The sequence below is a fragment of the Scyliorhinus canicula genome, chromosome 13, assembly GCF_902713615.1.
Source record: "Scyliorhinus canicula chromosome 13, sScyCan1.1, whole genome shotgun sequence".
Lineage (NCBI taxonomy): Eukaryota > Metazoa > Chordata > Chondrichthyes > Carcharhiniformes > Scyliorhinidae > Scyliorhinus > Scyliorhinus canicula.
The window spans coordinates 152984674-153005511 of NC_052158.1; positions in this window are offsets into that span (position 1 = coordinate 152984674).

The window sequence follows — 20838 nt, forward strand, 5'->3', positions numbered from 1 at the left end:
TGGTGGTGCCCAGTGGGTCCCTGGTGTAATCTTTCACCAAACGGGCCCTATCTCTTACCAGGTGCAAGCCCACGGTCGTCTCCAGCGCAAACATGTAGACCATTTTCGGTCCAGAAGACGATCACTTCCAAAGATCCCTGCCTCAGGAGCTCATTTCTACAGCCACAGAGACGAGACACAATGGAAAGTATTCCTCACAATCTTCCTCTGGTGCCTCACTCAAAGCCTGCGCAGGTCGTGACAGAACCGCGTGGAGATAAAGACGCCGAGATGATGGAGGCAGCAGACTCTGACTCCGAGATGGAGACACAAGACACCTCAGAGAGGGAATCCTCGGGCCCACGGGTTGTGGATGGACAACCGTTGCGCCGTTCATCACGGAAGCGCCGGTCTCCACCTCGTTACACGCCTCCCAATCCAGCGCCTCATGCAAATAGGGTCCGGCCTGCGGCAAAACGGGTCCGAAGCCCTCCTTCTCCAGGGTCTTCGGTGGATTCCTTGGACTTTGGGGGGGGAGGGATGTTATAACCTGCCTGCTTACCATTGGCTGGGGACTAATGACAATCCCACAATCCTGTAGGAGAATGAGCTTCCCCAATAAAGGGGGCGGAGAAATCATTAGCAGACTCCCTGCATAAATAAAGCTGGCTAGTTTGGAACCAGCAGAGAGAGAGAGGAGTTAGCTGCAAGGGAAGTAGCTGCTGTTGTATATATATGTTATTGTAAATAAATGTTATTTCTTTGTATCCTGAAGACTCGTGCTGGATTCTTCGTGGCCCTCACAAAAATACCCATACTTGGACAATGTGACCATCTGCGGCCATGACCAGCAGGACCATGACGCCAACCTCCAGAGGTTCCTCCAGGCCGCCCAATCCCTCAATCTCACATACAACAAAGAAAAATGCGTCTTCCGTATAACCCAACCAGCCATCCTCGGCTATGTCATAGAGAACGGAGTCCTAGGGCCTGACCCCGACCGTATGCGCCCCCTCACAGAACGCACCGCTCCCCACAGCCTCTAAGCCCTAAAATGATACCTGGGGCTGTTCTCCTACTACGCCCTGTGGGTTCACAACTATGCGGACAAAGCCTGCCCACTTATTCAAACAACCACTTTTCCCCTGACGGATGTTGCCAGTGCGTCCTTCAGCCGCATCAAGGCCGATATCACCAAGGCCGCAATGCACGTGGTGGATGAGTCCATCCCTTTTCAGGTAGAGAGCAACGCTTCAGAAGTCGCACTGGCCGCCACACTCAACCAGGCGTGCTTCCGAAATTCAACACCCCTCGGTTGAGAAGGAAGCACAAGCCATAGTGGAAGCCGTGCGGCACTGGAGGCACTGCCTAGCTGGTAGGAGTTCACCCTCGTCACCGACCAACGAAGGTAGCCTTCATGCTTGACAACGCACAATGGGGAAAAATAAAAAATGATAAAATCTTGAGGTGGAGGATCGAACTGTCCATCTCCAACTACGATATCGAGTATCGTCTTGGGAAGCTCAACGAGCCCCCAGATGCCCTGTCCCGCGGCACATGCGCCAACGAGCAAGATGACCGACTTCGGGCTATCCACAATGACCTCTGCCACCCAGGGGCCACCCGGCATACCCACTTCATTAAGGCCCGCAATCTGCCCTTCTCCACCGAGGAGGTCAAGGCCATGACCAGGGACTGCCAAGTCTGCATGGAGTGCAAACCGCACTTCTACCGGCCAGACAAGGCCCACGTGGGAAGGCCTCCTGGCCCTTTGAGCGCCTAAGCATTGACTTCAAAGGGCCCCTCCCCTCCACCAACCAGAATATATACTTTCTCACCGTCATCGATGAGTACACTCGCTGCCCCTTCGCAGTCCCCTGCCCTGACATTACCTCAGCAACCGTAATAAAGGCACTGCACAGCATCTTCACACTGTTTGCTTTCCCTGCCTACATCCATAGCGACCAGGGCACATCGTTCATGAGCGATGAGCTGCGTCAGTACCTGCTCAACAAAGGCATCGCCTCGAGCAGGACTACGAGCTATAACCCGCAGGGAAAGGGGCAGGTGGAGAGGGAGATGGCCCTTGGGTCTAGAAGTCTCCCAATTTCCCGCTGGCAGGAGGTCCTCCCTGATGCCCTCCACTCCATCAGGTCGCTCCTCTGCACGGCCACGAACGAGACCCCTCATCGTTTGTTTATCTTCCCCAGGAAGTCCATCTCCGGGTTCTCGCTTCCATCTTGGCTGAAAACTCTGAGACCAGTCCTTCTCCGGAGGCACATGAGGAGCCATAAGACCGACGCCCTAGTTGAGAGGGTTCAGCTGCCCAATGCTAATCCCCAGTACGCTTACATCTCGCACCAGGATGGACGGCAAGATACGGTCTCCCTATGGGATCTGGCGCCAGCTGGTTCCCCCGCCAACGCGACCCCCCTGCCTACATCCTCCCCTCCCCGCTGCCCGCTGCCACCCACAGCACCCCGTACGCTCCCCTGGGTCTCCTGTATTGTCCCGCGCCGCTACTGCCGCCAACTATCAACCCCCCCTACCCCCACACCCTAACCATCTCTGACACCCTGGACTGAGGCTCAAGCTCCAGACACAACGCCCCTGGAGTCACCACCTGCGACAACTTTGCCCGCCGCACCGCCAGAGCTGCAGAGGTCAAAGAGAACGATCCAGCCTCCAGATAGACTCAAGATGTAATGACCCCACGTCACCCCCGCTGGACTTGATTTTTTTTAACAGGGGGTGAATGTGGTGAATGTATTCACCATAATGCATGCATGATACCATAACCTGTGACCTATGACCTGGAAGTGGTGATATGAACTGCTTCCAGGTACTGTACTGTAACCCCGGTATGGCTCCGCCTCTGGCTCCGCCCACACCGGGGCCATGTGTAGGTCGGCCTCTTGTGGGCGGCATTCATCTGTACTACTGACTCTGGCTAAGCAAGTTCATGACTAATAAAGCCTACTGTTCACTCTCTCTCTCTGCCTCACTGTCAATTGAAGGTATATCAGTTACTAGAGGAGACTGTGAGCCTCCAGGGATCATGGGGTCAAAGAGAGGGTTCCAGAGGAATATGAGCACAGCGGATCGCAAGCAAGGCAGCAGTCGGGACTGGAAATGGAGATGGGGATGAATTATGATGACGATCAACATTTTAAATATTAGATTCAGAGGTCCGGCCATGAGTAGGGCAGAGAACAGGAACAAAGGGCAGAAGAATAACAGTGACCATATTCTCAGTGTCACGTGTACTGTTAAAAAGGAAACTATAGCGTGGTGGCACAATGGTTGGTCAGGTACCCGGGTTTGATCCCGACATTGGGTGACTGTGTGGAGTCTGCACGTTCTCCCTGTGTCTGCGTGGGTTTCCTCCGAGTGCTTCGGTTTCAAACCACAGTCCAAAGATGTGCAGGCTAGGTGGATTGGCCATACTGAATTTCCCCTTAGTGTCCGGAGGGTGGATGGGGTTGCAGTGATTGGGTGGGGGATTGGGGATAGGTGGGGGGGTCTTCCGGGGGTCAGTGCAAAGTAGAGCCACCTTTCCTGTGACTTCCAAGACCCTGGATCTGTGCCCAGTTGAGCTTGCCTGTGTTTGACCCTCCATATCTGCCTCTACCTCTCTCAGCTGCTCCTGCTGATTCCTACCATGCTTTTCACCTCATACTTCCATGGGGTGAGGATGTCACTGGCAAGTGCAGCATTTGTTACTCATTTCCATGAACTGAGTGGCTTGCTTGGCCATATCAGAGGGCAGTTGAGAGTAAATCACAGTGCTGTGGATCTGGAGTCACATGTAGGCCAGGCCAGGTGAGGGTGGTAGACTTCCCTCCCTAAAGGGCATTAGTGAATCAGATTTTTTTAATGACAATCAATCATAATTGTCATGGTCAGCATTACTGAGATTTATCTTCAATTCTGGATTTACGGACATAAATCACATTCCACCAGCTGCCATGATGGAATTTGAGCACATCTGTGCCTTTGGATGCCAGTTCAATGACATTGTTGCTATGTCTTTTGTGTACTCTAAGCCACCCTTTCTAAACTTGTGCAAGACTCACCAATGTGGATATATCTGTGTTGGTGGTGCGTGCATTTGAACAATGTGACAGTGCGGTTGTGCTGGTGTGGTTTGTCAGTATGCTGCTGCTGCATTTGCATCCTTCCCCTCCAAAACCGGGGATGCAAGATAAAGATCAAGAGAATGTGCCTCTGACAGCAGAAGATTCTGCAAAGCTGAGCTTTCCCCAGGCAGTTGAGTCTTTGCCACGCTGTCAAACCGGAAAGAGTGCACTACATCCTATTCTTCTACAGAATTTAATATCTTTTCACTCTCTTTTCCAGATATTTCCACTGCTCATGCCATCAAAAGGTCCCCCCCCCCCTCACAGTATCTGTTCCTGCCTCTTCTGTAGTGGTGAAGATGGTAAGCTGGGGAACCCCTCCTCCTCTGTGTGCCCTCTCCAGTGTATTCTGCATCCTCTTTTCCTGCAAGAATAAATAAGGGAGGTATAATGCCAGCTGGCCTCTCTAACCAAAGCCAATGGCTCAGAGAAGCAAGAAGCTGCAAGTATCAATACTGCTAGGTTGTCAACAGCACTAGGGCTCTGAGTCTTGCTGATGGGTCAGCAATTACCCTGGACGCACATTAACGAGCACCATGCTGAGTCTGCTTAGTTGGTGTGTTGACTGAAGGCTGGAGGCCTGTCATTTGGATGTCACATTGGATTCACCTTTCCAGAGTGAAGAAGGTCACTAAATCCTGTGCTGCACTGTGCCCAGGTCTTCTGGTCAGCACTGAGGCTACTGACAATTTTTGCAACATCCAACTGGCCAGTCTTAGTTTTGCTGCATGGCCATGCCTGTCACTCACTGGGAACAAGATCCATGACTTCCTGCATACTGCTTCCTACATAACATCCAAGGTGGCATCTATAAACCGTGGGGCAACGTGCTTCTGTGTCCCCTCTTGCCAGCCTTGGCCAACCATAGCTATGCAAGATGATAGCCGCTATAATGTTTGTCACCATGTAAGCCTTTTGGTACTCAGATGTGTAGTCCAATTTGTCCCGGGAATTATAGCAGAATAAATTAATGACTTCCGGAATGTTTGTATATTTAATAAGGTTTGTTTATTTAATCATATGCTTACAGCGTTTAAACAACAACACAATTCCCTGTGATACAATATTCGGACATGACAATGTCCTCATTACTCTATTTCCAGTCGAACAATAGACAAGCAAGACAATGCTCTGATGTATCAGAAATTAATGGTCACACAATTACTTTGATGCAGCCAGTGTCTATTGATTGTTGATGCTCCTCCTGATGCACTGTCAGGATCCCCCTGAGATCCTCTCCCACCCAAAGTGTTCAGCCCTTCATTCTTCAGCGACATACTAAAATTTAAAAGGCAAGAATTAAAGTCCTTTCCAGAACTTTTCTATTCTGTAAGTACATGTTCATTTGATTGTTGACTCAAGTCAACTGTGTTGCTAATCTTCCAGATACCAAACTGTAAACTGTCTAGTCTCATCGGAAGTTGTTCTTATTTTAGTAGCAGAGCCTCCAAAACCACTACATGACCTTCTGTGAGGGCTGGGTGAAAATATCTCACAATTCTAGCTACTTTGGTAAGAAGAACAGAAAAGCAGTGTACTAAATGGAGAGACATTTCTCTGAGGTACAGAGGATACATGAATCACAAAAAGTTAGTCCACAGGTACAGCAAGTGATTAGGAAGACAAATTGAATATTTTCATTTATTGCAAGGGGAATGAAATATAGAAGTACGGAAGTATTATGGTGAAACCATACTTGGACTGTTGTGTACAGTTTGGTCTCCTTATTTGAAAAAGGACATAATTGCATTAGAAGCAGTTTGGAGAACATTCACTCAATTCATTTGAACATTCGCTCACTGGGATGAAGGACTTATGTTTGAAGAAAGGTTGAACAGTTTAGCCCTATACCAATTGGAGTTCAGAACAATGAGACGTGGTCTTACTGAAACATGTAAGACCTAGAGTGGACTTGATAGGGTGGCTCCCAGGAGGAGGATTCCTCTTGTGGGGGAGACTATAACTAGGGGGCAGAGTTAAATAATAATAATAATAATCACTTATTGTCACGCGTAGGCTTCAATTAAGTTACTGTGAAAAGCCCCTAGTTGCCACATTCGGTGCCTGTTTGGGGAGGATGGTACAGGAATTGAACCCGCGCTGCTGGTATTGTTCTGCATTACAAGCCAGCTGCTTAGCCACTGTGCTAAACCAGCCCCAGCTACAAAGAATATCTCCCTTTAAAGGTGGCAATGAGGAAAATGTTTTTTTTTCTTTATGAGGGTCATTAGCATGTAGAATTCTATTCCTCAGAAAGCAGTGGGGGTCGGGTCATTGAATCTATTCATGCCAAATTAGATAGATTTTAGATAGACAAGGGAGTCTAGGGTAATGGGGACAGATAGGAAAGTGGAGTAGAGACCACACCCAGATCAGCACTGACTTTATGGAATGGCTGAACAGGCTCATCGGACTGAATGACCTACTCCTATGTTCCTAGTTCAGCGACTATTTAAAATAAAACTGATCTGCACTGGCCCCAGCTCTGCATTTTTCTCAAATCATGCTGGTTAAATATAAGGTCAAATTCTTTTTTTTTGTTCCCCCGTCGAGTGCCCGTTGTGATGACACACTACACTTGTCAGCTGTACCCTGAAGTGATGGTCTTGATATTCTGTAATAATGTTTGTTTCAGATCAGTTAATTTCCTTTTTTTTTAAAATACCGCTGAATGTGTTGGCAGAGACGGCTGCTGGGACTACCAGTTCCCAATAACACATCTGAGGAACATAGATCTAAGTTCCTTATTTACAACTACTGGGGTAGCCAGCAACATGATGTTGATAAATATTTATGAACTCCTGCACCCCTACTCTAACTGCTTTGATTGTTGTAATGATGAATCTGGCAAGTGACTGTCTGAGAATTTGTTCTCGTTCTGCTCTTTGCCATGTTTTTAATAACGGTTTCTGTTTATTTTGTTGTACCAAGTCAAATAATAAGGATACCACAATAACCAATTGGACTATCACTGGAATGTGAGAAATCATGCTTGTCCATAGACGAATTGTGATATTCATGTCCATGTCTCAACAGGAAGAATCATCCCCTATTTCAAGGATATTTTTCATGATTTTTATTGTTCAGGGTCAAAACATAATGTCTCTGAGAGATTAATGCATTTCTTTAAGTGGTCGAACGATGGATTGATCTAATAGCTGTTTACTTTCATGGAGTAAGATAAGTTACAAATCAATATTACACTTGGGTCACTGTGCCCTGTATGGGGCAATGGTGCAATATTCTCCCCTTCCCCGATATGGTGAGGTTACCGACCGATGTTCTCCTAGGAGGAGCTGCATTGTGCCCTTCCAAATCCTCAGATCCCAATTAAATCCCAGGATGGAGCTATTTGCTTTGTTTTGTCGTAAGGGAAAATGTATCTATCTTGGATTTTAGTATGTCCACTAAAGTTAAAACATGATCCCATCGACCAGGGCCACACTTTGTTAGCTCATTATATTCAATGGATCTACGGGTCTCCTATCCGTCCGCCGAGAACAGAAGACTCCAGGTTGCTCCTCTGGCAAGGTAGGGTAGAGCCGCAACACCAAACCAAACATCAGGATAGCACTAAGCTTCATTCCAGTTAAATTAGAAGAAACAATATGTCAAGGTTATTGAGTCAGATTTTCGCTACTGAGACAGGAAGCTTAAGTTGGGGGTTATCCCGAATCAACAACCAACCTCTGATTACAGTGCCCAGTCACACCAATTCTCTTGCTGCGGAATGTTGCGGGATGGAGTCAGGGCCGCCTACCTCAGAAACAGACCCAGGGTGACTTCATTCCCAGTTATAAAACAAACAATTTGACCCTCCAACGCTCCTACCACATACCACCTCATCCCCCAGTTCCCATGACCCCCTCATACCCTCCGTGCCAACTCAAGGTCAAATCATGTCCCCTGTCACTCTCCATTACTCTCCATGCGCTCCATGCAAACTTAGCACCAACTCATACCCCCAGTCAGTCCTCATTGCCCCTCATGCTGTCTGAGACAACTGAATGACAACGAATACCCCCAGCTGACCGCCCCCCCCCCCCCCCCCCCATACTCTCTATGCCAATTCAATGTCAACCCATACCCTTTCGATGCCTAGGCACCCAGTATGCTTAACTTATATAACTAATGAGCAATAGCAATAATAATAGCAAATGTGGAAGCCGTGAGAAACACAATCCATTTAGAATTGTTTAAAAAAAGTAACTGCTGTTGCTACAACTCGATAAAAATGCCAATCAGACAGACCATTTCAATGTCAATTAGATAGACTTGAAGCATGTGAGACATCTTAATTGTGTCCAAATAAACTTTTGACAGATTAACAAAAGAGACCAAAGAACAACAATTTATGATAACTTTTGTGAGGGCCACGAAGAATCCAGCACGAGTTGAAGGATAGAAAGAAATAACATTTATTTACAATAACATATATATACTACTACAGCAGCAGCAACCACCCTTGCTGCTCACTCTCCTCCAGCTGGTTCCAAACTGGCCAGCTTTATTTATGCAGGGAATCTGCTAATGATTTCTCTGCCCCCCTCATTGGGGAAGCTCATACTCCCTAAGGATTGTGGGGTTGCCACTAGACCCCAGCCAATGGTAAGCAGGCAGGTTATAACATCCTTCCCCCTCAAAGTCCAAGGAATCCACCGAAGACCCTGGCGAAGGAGGGCGTCGGACTCGTTTTGCCGGGGGCCGGACTCCATTTGCACGAGGCGCTGGATCGGGCGGCGTGTAACGAGATGGAGAACGGCGCTTCCGTGATGAACGGCGTAACAGTTGTATACCCACCACCCGTGGGCCTGAGGACTCCCGCTCTGAGGCGTCCTGTGTCTCCATTTCGGAGTCGGAGTCCACTGCCTCCGTCATCTCAACATTCCTATCTCCATGCGTTTCTGCAACGACCTGCGCAGGCTTTGATTGTGACACCACAGGAAGATTGTGAGGAATACTTTCCACTGTGCCTGGTCTCTGTGGCTGTAGAAATGAGCTCCGGGGGCAGGGAATCTTTGGAAGGGATGGTCTTCTGGACTGAATGTGGTCTACATGCTTGGGCTGGAGACAAACCTGGGCTTGTACCTGGTAAGAGATAGGGCCCGTTTGGTGAAAGATTGCACCAGGGACCCACTGGGCACCACCAGCAAAATTCTGAACGAACCCTGGGTCACCAGGCGCAAACTGCTGAATCGGCTGATGCCGAGAAAAACCATGTCCCTGCCGTTATTGTGTGTGGCGTACTTTTGCGCCAATTTCCGGGACAACCATGCTACGGCGGGTGTAAAGTCTCCGGCCCAGTCACTGCATGTGGGGTGGTCCTATATGAAAACAAAAACTGCACCAGTCTCGTGTCCATCGACGCGGAAGACTGCTTCTTTAAGCCTCGTTTGAATGTCTGCACTGCGCGCTCCGCCAACCCATTTGAAGCCTGGTGGTATGGGGCAGTGCGGATATGCCGTTCATCTTCATGAACCTCGCAAACTCCTCTCTTGTGAATGGAGTGTCGTTGTCCGTGACCAGCACCTCGGGGAGGCCATGCGTACTGAAAGACAAACACATCTTCCTGATTGTTGCGCAGGACGTTGTGCCTGCCATCTTATGCACCTCTAGCCATTTAGACTGGGCGTCGATTAATAGAAGGAACATGGATCCTTGGAAAGGGCCGCCGAAATCCACATGCAAGCGCGCCCAAGGCCGCCCTGGCCATTCCCAGTGATGTAGGGGCGCGGCCAGCGGAAGCTTCTGATGCTCCTGGCAAATGGAGCCGTTTTGGGCCACCTTCTCAATGTCGGTGTCGAGGCCTGGCCACCAGACATAACTCCGGGCCAACATTTTCATTTTGGTCACACCTGGATGCCCATTGTGTAAGTCTCTCAGGATCAGCTCCTGTCCTTTTTCCGGGGCAATCACATGCGTCCCCCACAAAAGGATGCCGTCTTCCACGCTGAATTCGGACAGCTTGGAGGAAAATGCCCGCAACTCACCTGGGAGCTGTCGATGCTGCCCACCATACAGGACTATGTGCCGAATCTTTGACAGGACTGGCTCCGTCTGGGTCCACTCACGGATCTGTGATGCCATGACAGGCAAGGTGTCTATAAAATTTAGGGTTGCAACCACCTCACCGGTCGCGGGGGTCGACATGGGGCCGGTCAATAAAGGAAATCGGCTCAGTGCATCGGCATTCGCTATCTGGGTTCCTGGTTTGTGCTCCAGAGAATACTCATAGGCAGTGAGCAACAAAGCCCAGCGCTGGATCACTGCGGAAGCAATGGGCGGTATTGGCTTATCCTCTCGGAAAAGTCCCAGCAGAGGCTTATGATCAGTCACGATAGTGAAGTGGCGGCCATCCACGTACTGGTGGAAGCATTTCACCGCAAAGACCATCGCCAGGCCCTCCTTCTCGATCTGTGCGTATTTTTTTTTCGCTGCAGTGAATGTGTGGGAGGCGAAAGCTATCGGCCACTCGGCCCCGTTCTCCATCTTGTGGGACAGGACGGCCCCAATACCATAAAGGGAGGCATCACATGTGATGAGCAAAGGCTTTCCAGGATCATAGTGGGTTAGTAACCCAGACAACGACAATTGTTGTTTTACCCGCCGGAAAGCGGTTTCTTGCGGCTGACCCCAAACCCAGGTGTGATTCTTCATCGGCAGAAGGTGCAACAGGGCCAGTGTAGTTGCCAGATTTGGGAGGAACTTCCCGGAATAGATTACGAGGCCGAGAAACGAACAAAAATGCGAAGTGTCAGTCGGGGCAGGGGCCTGTTGAATTGCGCGCACCTTCTCTGCGACGGGGTGCAAACCTTCACGGTCCACCCGATAACCCAGGTAGACTACTTCCTTCGCCTGAAAGATGCACTTTGTACAACGTAAACGGACTCCAGCCTCCGAAAAACGTCTAAGGACAGCCTCCAAATTTTCCAAATGTTCCTGCTCCGATGTCCCTGTAATCAAAATATCATCAAAGTAGGCAGCGACACGCGGGAAACCTCTCAAAATGCCCTCCATTTTTTTTAAAATTTTTTTTTTTCTTTTTTTTTTCTTTTTTTTTAAGGGGGCAATTTAGCTTGGCCAATCCACCTACTCTGCACATTTTTGGGTTGTGGGGGCGAAACAAAATGCCCTCCATGACGTGTTGAAAGAAACCGCAGGCAGAAGATACCCCAAAGGGCAACCGTGTATATTCATACAGGCCACGGTTTGTATTAATCGTTACATATGGCCGGGAGGCAGGGTCCAGCTCCAACTGTAGGTAGGCGTGACTCATATCTAATTTTGTGAACGAGAGTCCGCCTGCAAGCTTTGCGTAGAGATCCTCTATGCGAGGCATTGGATATCGGTAGAGCCGGGAAGCCGTATTCACTGTAAGTTTATAGTCGCCGCGCAAGCGAACTGTGGCATCTGGCTTCATTACAGGTACAATTGGTGCTGCCCAGTCAGCGAAACGGACGGGCCTGATAATACCCAAAGTCTCCAAACGAGTGAGCTTGTCTTCTACCTTCTCGAGCAAGGTGGAAAGCACTGGACGCGCCCAGAAATAGAGCGGCGTGGCTCCTGGTTCGACTTGGATACAGGCTACAGCCCCTTTTATAGTCCCCAAACCGGGCTGGAATACATCTGGGTACTATCCCAGAACCTCAGTCAGCCCTCTAGAAACTCTTTGGAGGATGTGCTGCTACTGCAACCGCAAATGACGCAACCAGTCCCGACCCAACAGGCTGGGCCCATGGCCACGCAACACGATAAGTGGGAAACGCCCCTCCTGGCATCCATAAACAACAGGGGTCATCGTAGTTCCTGCAATGTCCAATGGTTCCCCCGTATATGTGGCCAACCTGGCCTGTGTGTCGGTTAATGTAAGGGTCTGTATACCCTGCTTGATGCGGTCGAATGTTCTCTGGGCGATCACGGAGACCGCTGCGCCAGTGTCCAACTCCATCTCAAGCCGGTGACCATTGACCCGTACTGTCACCTTAATTGGGGCCACATGGGGAGCTGCCACACAATGCAGCTGCAGGCAGTCGTCCTCCATCTCCATGTCCTTGGGAGTAGTTGCCGCAGGTTCATCCAAATGGAAGGTACGGCCCCTGGGCTGGCCCCAGTTTCTGTCGGAACGATGGCGCCTCTGGCGCCCCCAGGACCGACGTCCGCAATGGGGCTGCCGCCCACAAGTCTGACACGGACATGTCTCCTTATCCTTTGGTTCTGGAGCAGGCTCCCTTCGGGGAGGAATGTCCAGCGGCCACTGGCACCTATCCGGATATCGCCTCGCCCAAGGTACCGCAGGGTGCGGGGGGGTGCTTTTGGACAGAAGGGGTTGTGCCCCAAGATGTGCACCTCCATTCCCTGTAGCTTCTGCACTCCCCGTTCTGCCCTCTCTCAGGAGAACACTATTTGAATGGTCTGTTGAAAAGTCAATGTTGGCTCAGCTAACAACGTTCTCTGGGTGGCCACTTTGTTAATACCACAAACCAAATGGTCATGTCACATTTCTGATAAGGTCTCACCATAGTCACAGTACTCCGCAATCCTGCATAGTTTGGATAGGAACTCAGCAAGGGATTCTCCTGGGGTCCTCTCAGCGGTATTAAACCAGTAACACTGGACTATCGTGGACGGGGTTGGGTTAAAATGTTGCCCCACTAAGTTCACAAGTTCATCAAACGTTTTGGTGTCCGGCGCAGCTGGGTACGCAAGGCTCCTAATCACCCCAAACGTATGCGGGCCGCTGGCGGTGAGCAATATGACCACCTGGTGCTCGTTTTTGGTGATGTTGTTTGCCCGGAAATAGTAACGCATCCATTGTGCGCACTGGTTCCAGCTTTCCAGCGCAGCATCAAAAACATCCAAACATCTGTACAGAGGCATGGTGTAATAGAAAACAACTTCCAACCTGTATCCAACAAAAATCCAGGGAGGTGGCTTCAGCAGCGTAGACAGCTATTCACTTTAACCCTCTTCGCCAGTTTTGTGAGGGCCACGAAGAATCCAGCACGAGTTGAAGGATATAAAGAAATAACATTTATTTACAATAACATATATACTACTACAGCTGCAGCCGCAGCCGCAGCAACAACCCTTGCTGCTCACTCTCCTCCAGCTGGTTCCAAACTGGCCAGCTTTATTTATGCAGGGAATCTGCTAATGATTTCTCCGCCCCCCCATTGGGGAAGCTCATACTCCCAAAGGATTGAAGGGTTGACATTAGTCCCCAGCCAGCGGTAAGCAGGCAGGTTATAACAATAACTACTTAATGTTGTCAATTAAGCAAAGTTAACAATTCATTTCACATGTCAAAACATATCCCCTGCTGATCTACTGCTTTCATTAGTCAAGATGCTCAGCCAAACATGTGCAATAAAGATAGGTGGGTTTCAAGCCAGGAAGTCGGTGGTGCAGGAGACTGTCACTGGGCTAGTAATCCAGATGCCCAGTGAAACACCTTGGTGAAAAGGATTCAAACCCCACAATGGCAGCTAGAGGAACTTATGCTAAATTAATTAATGAATCTGGAATATAAAGTAATAGTGACCATGGTAACGATTGTCAATTGCCGTAAAAACTCACCTTGTTCATTAATGACCTTCAGGAAGGAAATGTGCAGTCCTTACCCAGTCTGGCCTGTATGTGACTCCAGACCCACAGCAATGTGGTTGCCTCTTACCTATAGGTCTTAGGTGGCCCAACCAGCCTGCCACTTAGTTCAAGAGCAATTAAGGATAAGAAACAAATGCTGGCCTTGCCCGCGACATTCACACCCCATGAAAAAATAAAGAAGCATGCATTTAGTACTTAACCAGTGTATGTTCTTTTTTTTTTAAATAATTTTTATTGAAAGAGTTTTTCCATACAAACATTTACCCCTACTAATTTTTAAATTATTTACAACACAATCCCTCTAGGCAAATATCCCTCCCTCACCCGCCCTCTCGCGCGCACCAGTCCTCCCCCCCCCCCCCCAGGCAACAACTTAACAAACAAGGCAGCCTACAGTTTCAGACATGAGCAGCGAGCAGACTTGCCCGCGTTACAGTCGTGCATGTCCCCCCACGACCCTTGCTGCCCCCCCCTCCCCTCCCCCCCCTCCCTCCCCCCCCCCCCCCCTCCCTCCCCTCCCCCCCCCGGGTTGCTGCTGCCACGACCCCGAACGTCTATCTCTGATCTAAAAAGTCAAGGAAAGGTTGCCACCGCCTGGAGAATCCCTGTACCGACCCTCTCAGGGCAAATTTGATCCTTTCTAGCTGAATATAGCTAGCCATATCGTTAATCCAAGTTTCAACGCTTGGAGGCCTCGCGTCCTTCCATTGAATCAATATCCTTCGTCGAGCCACTAGGGACGCAAAGGCCAGTATTCCGGCCTCCCTAGCCTCCTGTACCCCCGGTTCTACCCCGACCCCAAAGATCGCAAACCCCCATCCTGGTTTGACCCTGGACCCCACCACCTTCGACACCGTCCTTGCCACCCCCTTCCAGAACCCTTCCAGCACCGGACATGCCCAGAACATATGCACATGGTTCGCTGGGCTTCCCAGACATCTGACACACCTGTCCTCACCCCCAAAGAACCGGCTCATCCTTGTCCCCGTCATGTGAGCTCTATGCAGCACCTTAAATTGAATGAGGCTCAGCCTCGCACACGAGGAGGAAGAATTGACCTTCTCCAGTGCATCCGCCCACGTCCCGTCTTCTACTAACCAGTGTATGTTCATCTGCATTTGCAAATAGTGTGCCTTAAGGCATTAACTTAATCCATGACCAATTATTTTACTTTTGTTGTAATGGAAGAATATTTGGAATTGTATTTTGTACATGTTGGTGGATTTTCTTCCCTTTCCCACTTGACACCAGCAAACCACATTTGGACTTTGTTGTTGTACTTGTTCAATGCTCAAACCCATGAAATGAAAATGAAAATTGCTTATTGTCACAAGTAGGCTTCAAATGAAGTTACTGTGAAAAGCTCCTAGTCGCCACATTCCGGCGCCTGATCGGGGAGGCTGGTACGGGAATCGAACCGTGCTGCTGGCCTGCCTTGGTCTGCTTTAAAAGCAGCGATTTAGCCCTGTGTGCTAAACCAGCCCCTAAACCATTCTTCCTCCTGCAAGCTTTGTCAAATTTTATCTCCCTAGTATTTTAATTTGGAAGCACTTTTATTTAGATTAGTCTTTCTGTATTTCTGAGCACAGACATTTATGCACAATTCACATAATTTTCTCATACCCATTATCAGATTTATGCTTTTTTGTTTCATTGACAAATGAACCATTCATTGATCACATGCAAACTGGCATATGCGGAAGATGTCAGGGGATATTTAGCCATCACAAAGGCACATGTATTCGCAAAAGATATTAATTAATTTCCCAGAAGCAGACATAAAAACACATGGTGAAAGTTTCATCTATAGGGGTGTGATGAATGTAGGGATTCAGATATATTGTATTATAGATATTTGGTGCAGTAAGGGTTAAAAGGCTGAGTTAGTGTGTGACTGCTGCAGTCATGTTTTTAAAATAAATTCTAGTTTGAAAGACAACTAAGTTTTGGAGCCAGAGGTTCAATTAAAGTATTGTAAAAAGATTGGGCTAATGGAGTATTGTTTTTATTAAGGGGCTTCCCCGTGGGATTAATCAGATTACAGTTTGGTAAGATGTTGTACTTACTGAGAGGAGTCAAGGCAACAAGAATTTTTCAGAAAAGCAATGCTAATAAGTACAGTGACTGCAGTAACCCTCAACTGCTATCTTTACTCCCACTCAAACAACAGCAAAAAACATCTCAGTTCCCAAGCCATTATTAAACACAGTTGGCACTCAACAATGCCTGTTTGAGAGATGTGTGTTAGTTGAAGAAGTGAGAACAAGTCACGCATCTCAGTTAAAAGGTATGTCAGTAGATAGATTAGCAGTTCCTTTCCAGGCAGTTCAGAAGAGTGTGGTTAGATGGTGAGTTGAATGAAACTGAAGCAGCTTTTGAAGAAATACATCCAGAGTTTAGACATGGTTCTGACAGGATTCAGGTATTTTCTTTAAAACAGTCTCAAAGATATCTCTGTAAAGCAGGCAGTCCTGAGTGCTAACTGTGTTTAACAATGGCTTGAGAGCTGAGATATTTTCGTTGTTATTTGAGTGGGAATAAAGATAGCAGTTAAGGGTTACTGCATTCATTGCATTTATTAGCATTGGTTAAGGTATAATTGTAACTTATTTTCTGGTGTGATGTTAAAGATATTTTAATTATGTTAGTAATGAAGTTTGTTTTCATAAACTATATCCCTATTTCTTCATGAAATCATTCCTGGAGCAAAGTGTAATTTCCTCACAGTGTTACAAAATTAAAGTAAAATATTGGGATTTCTGTCCAGTACCTTAGGCACTGTTGGGGTATGGCCCAGGATAGTAATAGGTTATATTTTTTGTTATTTGAAATCCATTGCTCCAGCAATCTACCTTCAGAGAGAACATAAACTTGAATGCTGGTTATCTTCAACACTGCGATGTTGCACTATGGTGTTCTTTGCATGGGGGTCAGACAAGCTAGCATGTACGCTTTGTTTAACATAACTAAGGGTGGTAATATGGCACCTGGAGGATTATTTGATGTGCATTCGAACAGGGTTGAAAAGCTCAATTTATTTACAAAACTACCAGAAGAAACCAAATGTGAAAAGTTAGTTCAGTTCATAGTTTGGAGTAAGCTGGATCAGAAGCTCATACACACATTCTGTCAGAACTGAAATATTGCTGAATGTGTTACTTTTATATTTTAGGTCAGGAGTTTTCAAACTCAGGGTCGTGACCATGGGTGGGTCCCAGGCAGGTTTTGGGGAGGTTGCGGCACTCGGTCGCAGCATTCCCGATTGTGGGAGCGCCTGCTTTTAAAAATGTCGGCTGTGACTGAGTTTTGAGATTGTGAGAGAGATTCCTGCATTTTGCAGCTGCCAGCAGTGCTGGTATGAACTCCAGGGCCTCTGGTGAGCAAGCCATGAAGAAGCTGAAGACAGGAACGAAGCAGCATAAAGGCGATTACTTGAGGTACGGGTTATTGCCACTGCAAATCGGGACTGCAACGTTCATGTGTGTTATATGCAGGGAAGCACTGGCAAATGAAAGTTTAAAACCCTCAAACTTCAAAAACATTTGAAGACTAAGTATGGCGATTTGGAGGACAACTCTCTTGATTTTTTTTTTACGGTGCAGTGAGATCTTAAATCATTAGCTGAAGTCATGATCAGAAATGTGACATTGAATAACAAAGCAAGTGAGATCGTGAGGACCAAGCTGGCTCACCTGACACATCAACGGTACCCGAAAATAGTGGGTCACAAAGGTCGGCCAGGATAGATCCCTGAGGATGGCTGGTTGTGTCCCTGGTAAAAAAGTTTGAAAAACACTGTTGTAGGTGATAATTTGCAGCAACAAGTTGCTAACTCATTGAACAATTATCACGATGACAGGTCTTGTTCGGCCACTGCCCAGCAGATGGCACTGCACAAACATGTGGGGAGACCAGCTCAGGTGTGAACTAAATTGTGAATTTGATGTGCCCAGGAGATTGGTCAGACAACTTGCTGGCAGGGGGCGCAGTTGAGGTGAATCACATCGTTGCATTTAAGAGGGAGCTAGATAAACACACGAGGGAGGAAAAAAAACGTTGATAAAGTTAAATGAAGAGGGGTGAGGCCCGAGGATGTTAATGCTGAGGATAAAAATGTTCTGGAAAAGATGTTTTAATTCTGTGTTGTGCATTCGATGTAATTTCTGATTCTTGGGTCCCGCTGCACATCATCATTGTGACAATCCTGAAAACCACTGAAGAGCAATTAAAAAGAACGCGAACATTAGACAATCGTGGAATACAGTGTCGTTTTTGTGAAATGCCCCACTAACTTTTTATTGGGTTGACTTATGTTCAGTGAATTGCCACGTGACATTTTGTATTTATCCGCACTAATAATAATCGCCACCGTCGTCATCGTGATCAACCACCAATCATTTGTTTCATGCCGGCGTCAATGCTTTCCTGGAGGGAGAGGAATTTGCAGTGGCTTTGTTCATTTCACCTGAAATAAATCTGCAAGTGAATTTCCGCGTCGGTCTTGCCACTCACCCGCCGTAACTTCGCCGGAGAGCCACGGGAATCTGTAAGAGCAAAACTCCCTTTTCACCGCCTTTTTTTGTGCTTCTTTTACGTCGAAAACTATGCAAGAAAACTGAACCATCATCTCTTGGCGTCAATTGTATTTGTTCAACTTTTTAATTATATCTTGTGGGTGTTTCGTCTTGCACAGACCATGATTTTTGCAATGTTAAGGGGCAGGAACAAACACCTGTGGGTGGAATCTGCCACGGGCCTGAACAGGGTTGGAACTCGTTGTCGCTGGTTTTGATGGGGCCTCAGAATCTATGGCAGTAGCAAGAACAGTCGATCATCAGAAACATATACCGAGGGTGAGATTTGATTCAATTACTTAGGGATGAACACAATTGGAACCAAATAATGAATACTCGCGATGTAGTTAGGTGTCTATTCAGTAGTTAAGCCAGGCTTAATGGCAGTTACCTCGCCGCATGCCAAAAATGGTTGGTTCAAAGCCCACCCCAGAAGATTGAACACTAAATTTAGACCGACAATCCCAGTTCAATACTAAGGGGGTGCAACATTTTTGGAGTTGCTATATTTTCGCTGATATTAAATGAATATTATCTGAAGTGGATTTAAACGATCCTGTGACACGAATTGACGACTGACAGGGGGCACCCCCATCATACTCCCTCCTCAATGTCCTATCATCCAGTACTTATTTGTACATGGGATGTGAGCTTCACTGGCAAGGCCAGCAGTTGTTAAACTTCCCTAATTGCCCTTGAGAGGGTGGTGATGAGCTGCAACAGCTGCAGTCCACGTGGAGTAGGTGCACCCACAGTGCTGTTTGGGAGGGAGTTGCAGGTTTTTGACCCACTGACAAAGAAAGAATGGTGATATCTTTTCAAGTCAGAATGGTGCGTGGCTTGCTGGAATAGGAGGCAAATTTGCAGATCAAGGTATTCCCATAGGTCTGCTGCCCTTTTCCTTCTAGGTGGTAGAGGTCACAGGTTCAGATGGGCCGTTGAACAATTATTGACCAATCACTGAAGTGCATCATGTAGGTGGCACTAGGAGCTGATGGTGGAGTGAGTGAATGTTGAAGGTGGTGGAAGAGATGTCAATCGAATTGCTTTGTTGTTGGAGCTGTAGCCTTCCAAGAAAATAGACAACATTCCATCACACCCGTGACCTACAGATGGTAGACAAGCTTTGGGGAGTCAAGAGGTGAGTTAATTACCACACAATTCCCAGCCTCTAACCTGCTCTTGTAGTCACAGTATATATTTGGCAGGTCCAATTCAGTTTCTGGTCAATGGGAACCCTCAGAATAATGATAGCGGGGGATTCAGCCATGGCTATGCCATTGAATGCCAAGATTCTCTCTTGTCAGAGACGATTATTGTCTGAAACTTGTGCAATGCAAATTGTACCTGTCACTTATCAGCCCAAGCTTGAATATTGTACAGGTCTTGCTGCATATGCACAAGGACTGCTTCAGCATCTGCTCAGCCATGAATGATGCTGAACATTGTGCAATTATTAGTGAACAACCGCATTTCTGGCCTGATGGAGGGAAGGTCATTGATGAAGCAGCTGGGGATTGTTAGGCCTGGACACTACCCCGAGGAACTCCTTCTGTGATGCCCTGGAACTGGGATGATTAACGTCCAACAGACACAACAACCATCTTCCTTTATGCGCGGTATTACTCCAACCAGTGGGGGAAACTCCCCCTTGATTCTCATTGACTCCAGTTTGTTAGGACTCCTTGATGCCATACTCGATCAAATGAAATGAAATGAAAATGCTGCCTTTTGTCAAGAGCAGTCACTCTTACATGTGGTCAGGAGCTGAATGGCCCTGGCAGAACCCAAAGGTTATTGCAGATGACGTTGATCTACCGTCTGCTTCCTTTTCTATAACACACAGCAATTCGCACTCATGCTTAAACGCCCCATTTGTACGGGAAACCTCCGTGCAAAGCTTTACGAAATGGCCTTTAATGGTTAGGTTATTTATGGATCTTTGTTCTCAATAAAGCTTCACCAGGAAAACCAGCCCTTTTTAAAACAACGTCGGCTGACCTTTTTATTGGTTATTAAATGGCTGACCATTTATTGAGGTCAAAGTTCACCGAGACTCATTTAATCTCTTAAAATGACCCTAAACTTACCACAAATATTCTTTTTATTCCTCTGACTAACATCTGTATCGTCAGGAGCCGAGAGAAAACAAGCGACTCTTGGCGTGGGGTTGCACATTGTCAGTGTTCACTTTGATAAGCATACACGAGAGGTAACCAGTTTGTTCCTATTAGTCCTCATTTTCCAGCCGACACAATCCCTTTAACATTTATTTCATCAACGACTAGTTTTTTGCGTCCAAAGCACCCAAAGAATATTTTGGATTTGCTGCTCTATCCACTTCCACTGCTCTTCTTGTAACCTGCAAACATGATTTCCCCCATTTATTTCTCGTTATTTGTTCCGCCTTAAAACACATTCTTCATCACGGAAACTTTCAATATCTTCGCTCCTAATATTTTCCTTTTAATTTGTGATATATTGGTCTTGCTGAACTTACAGACTCGTCTTGCGCCTCTCACACAATTCCTTTATTAGTT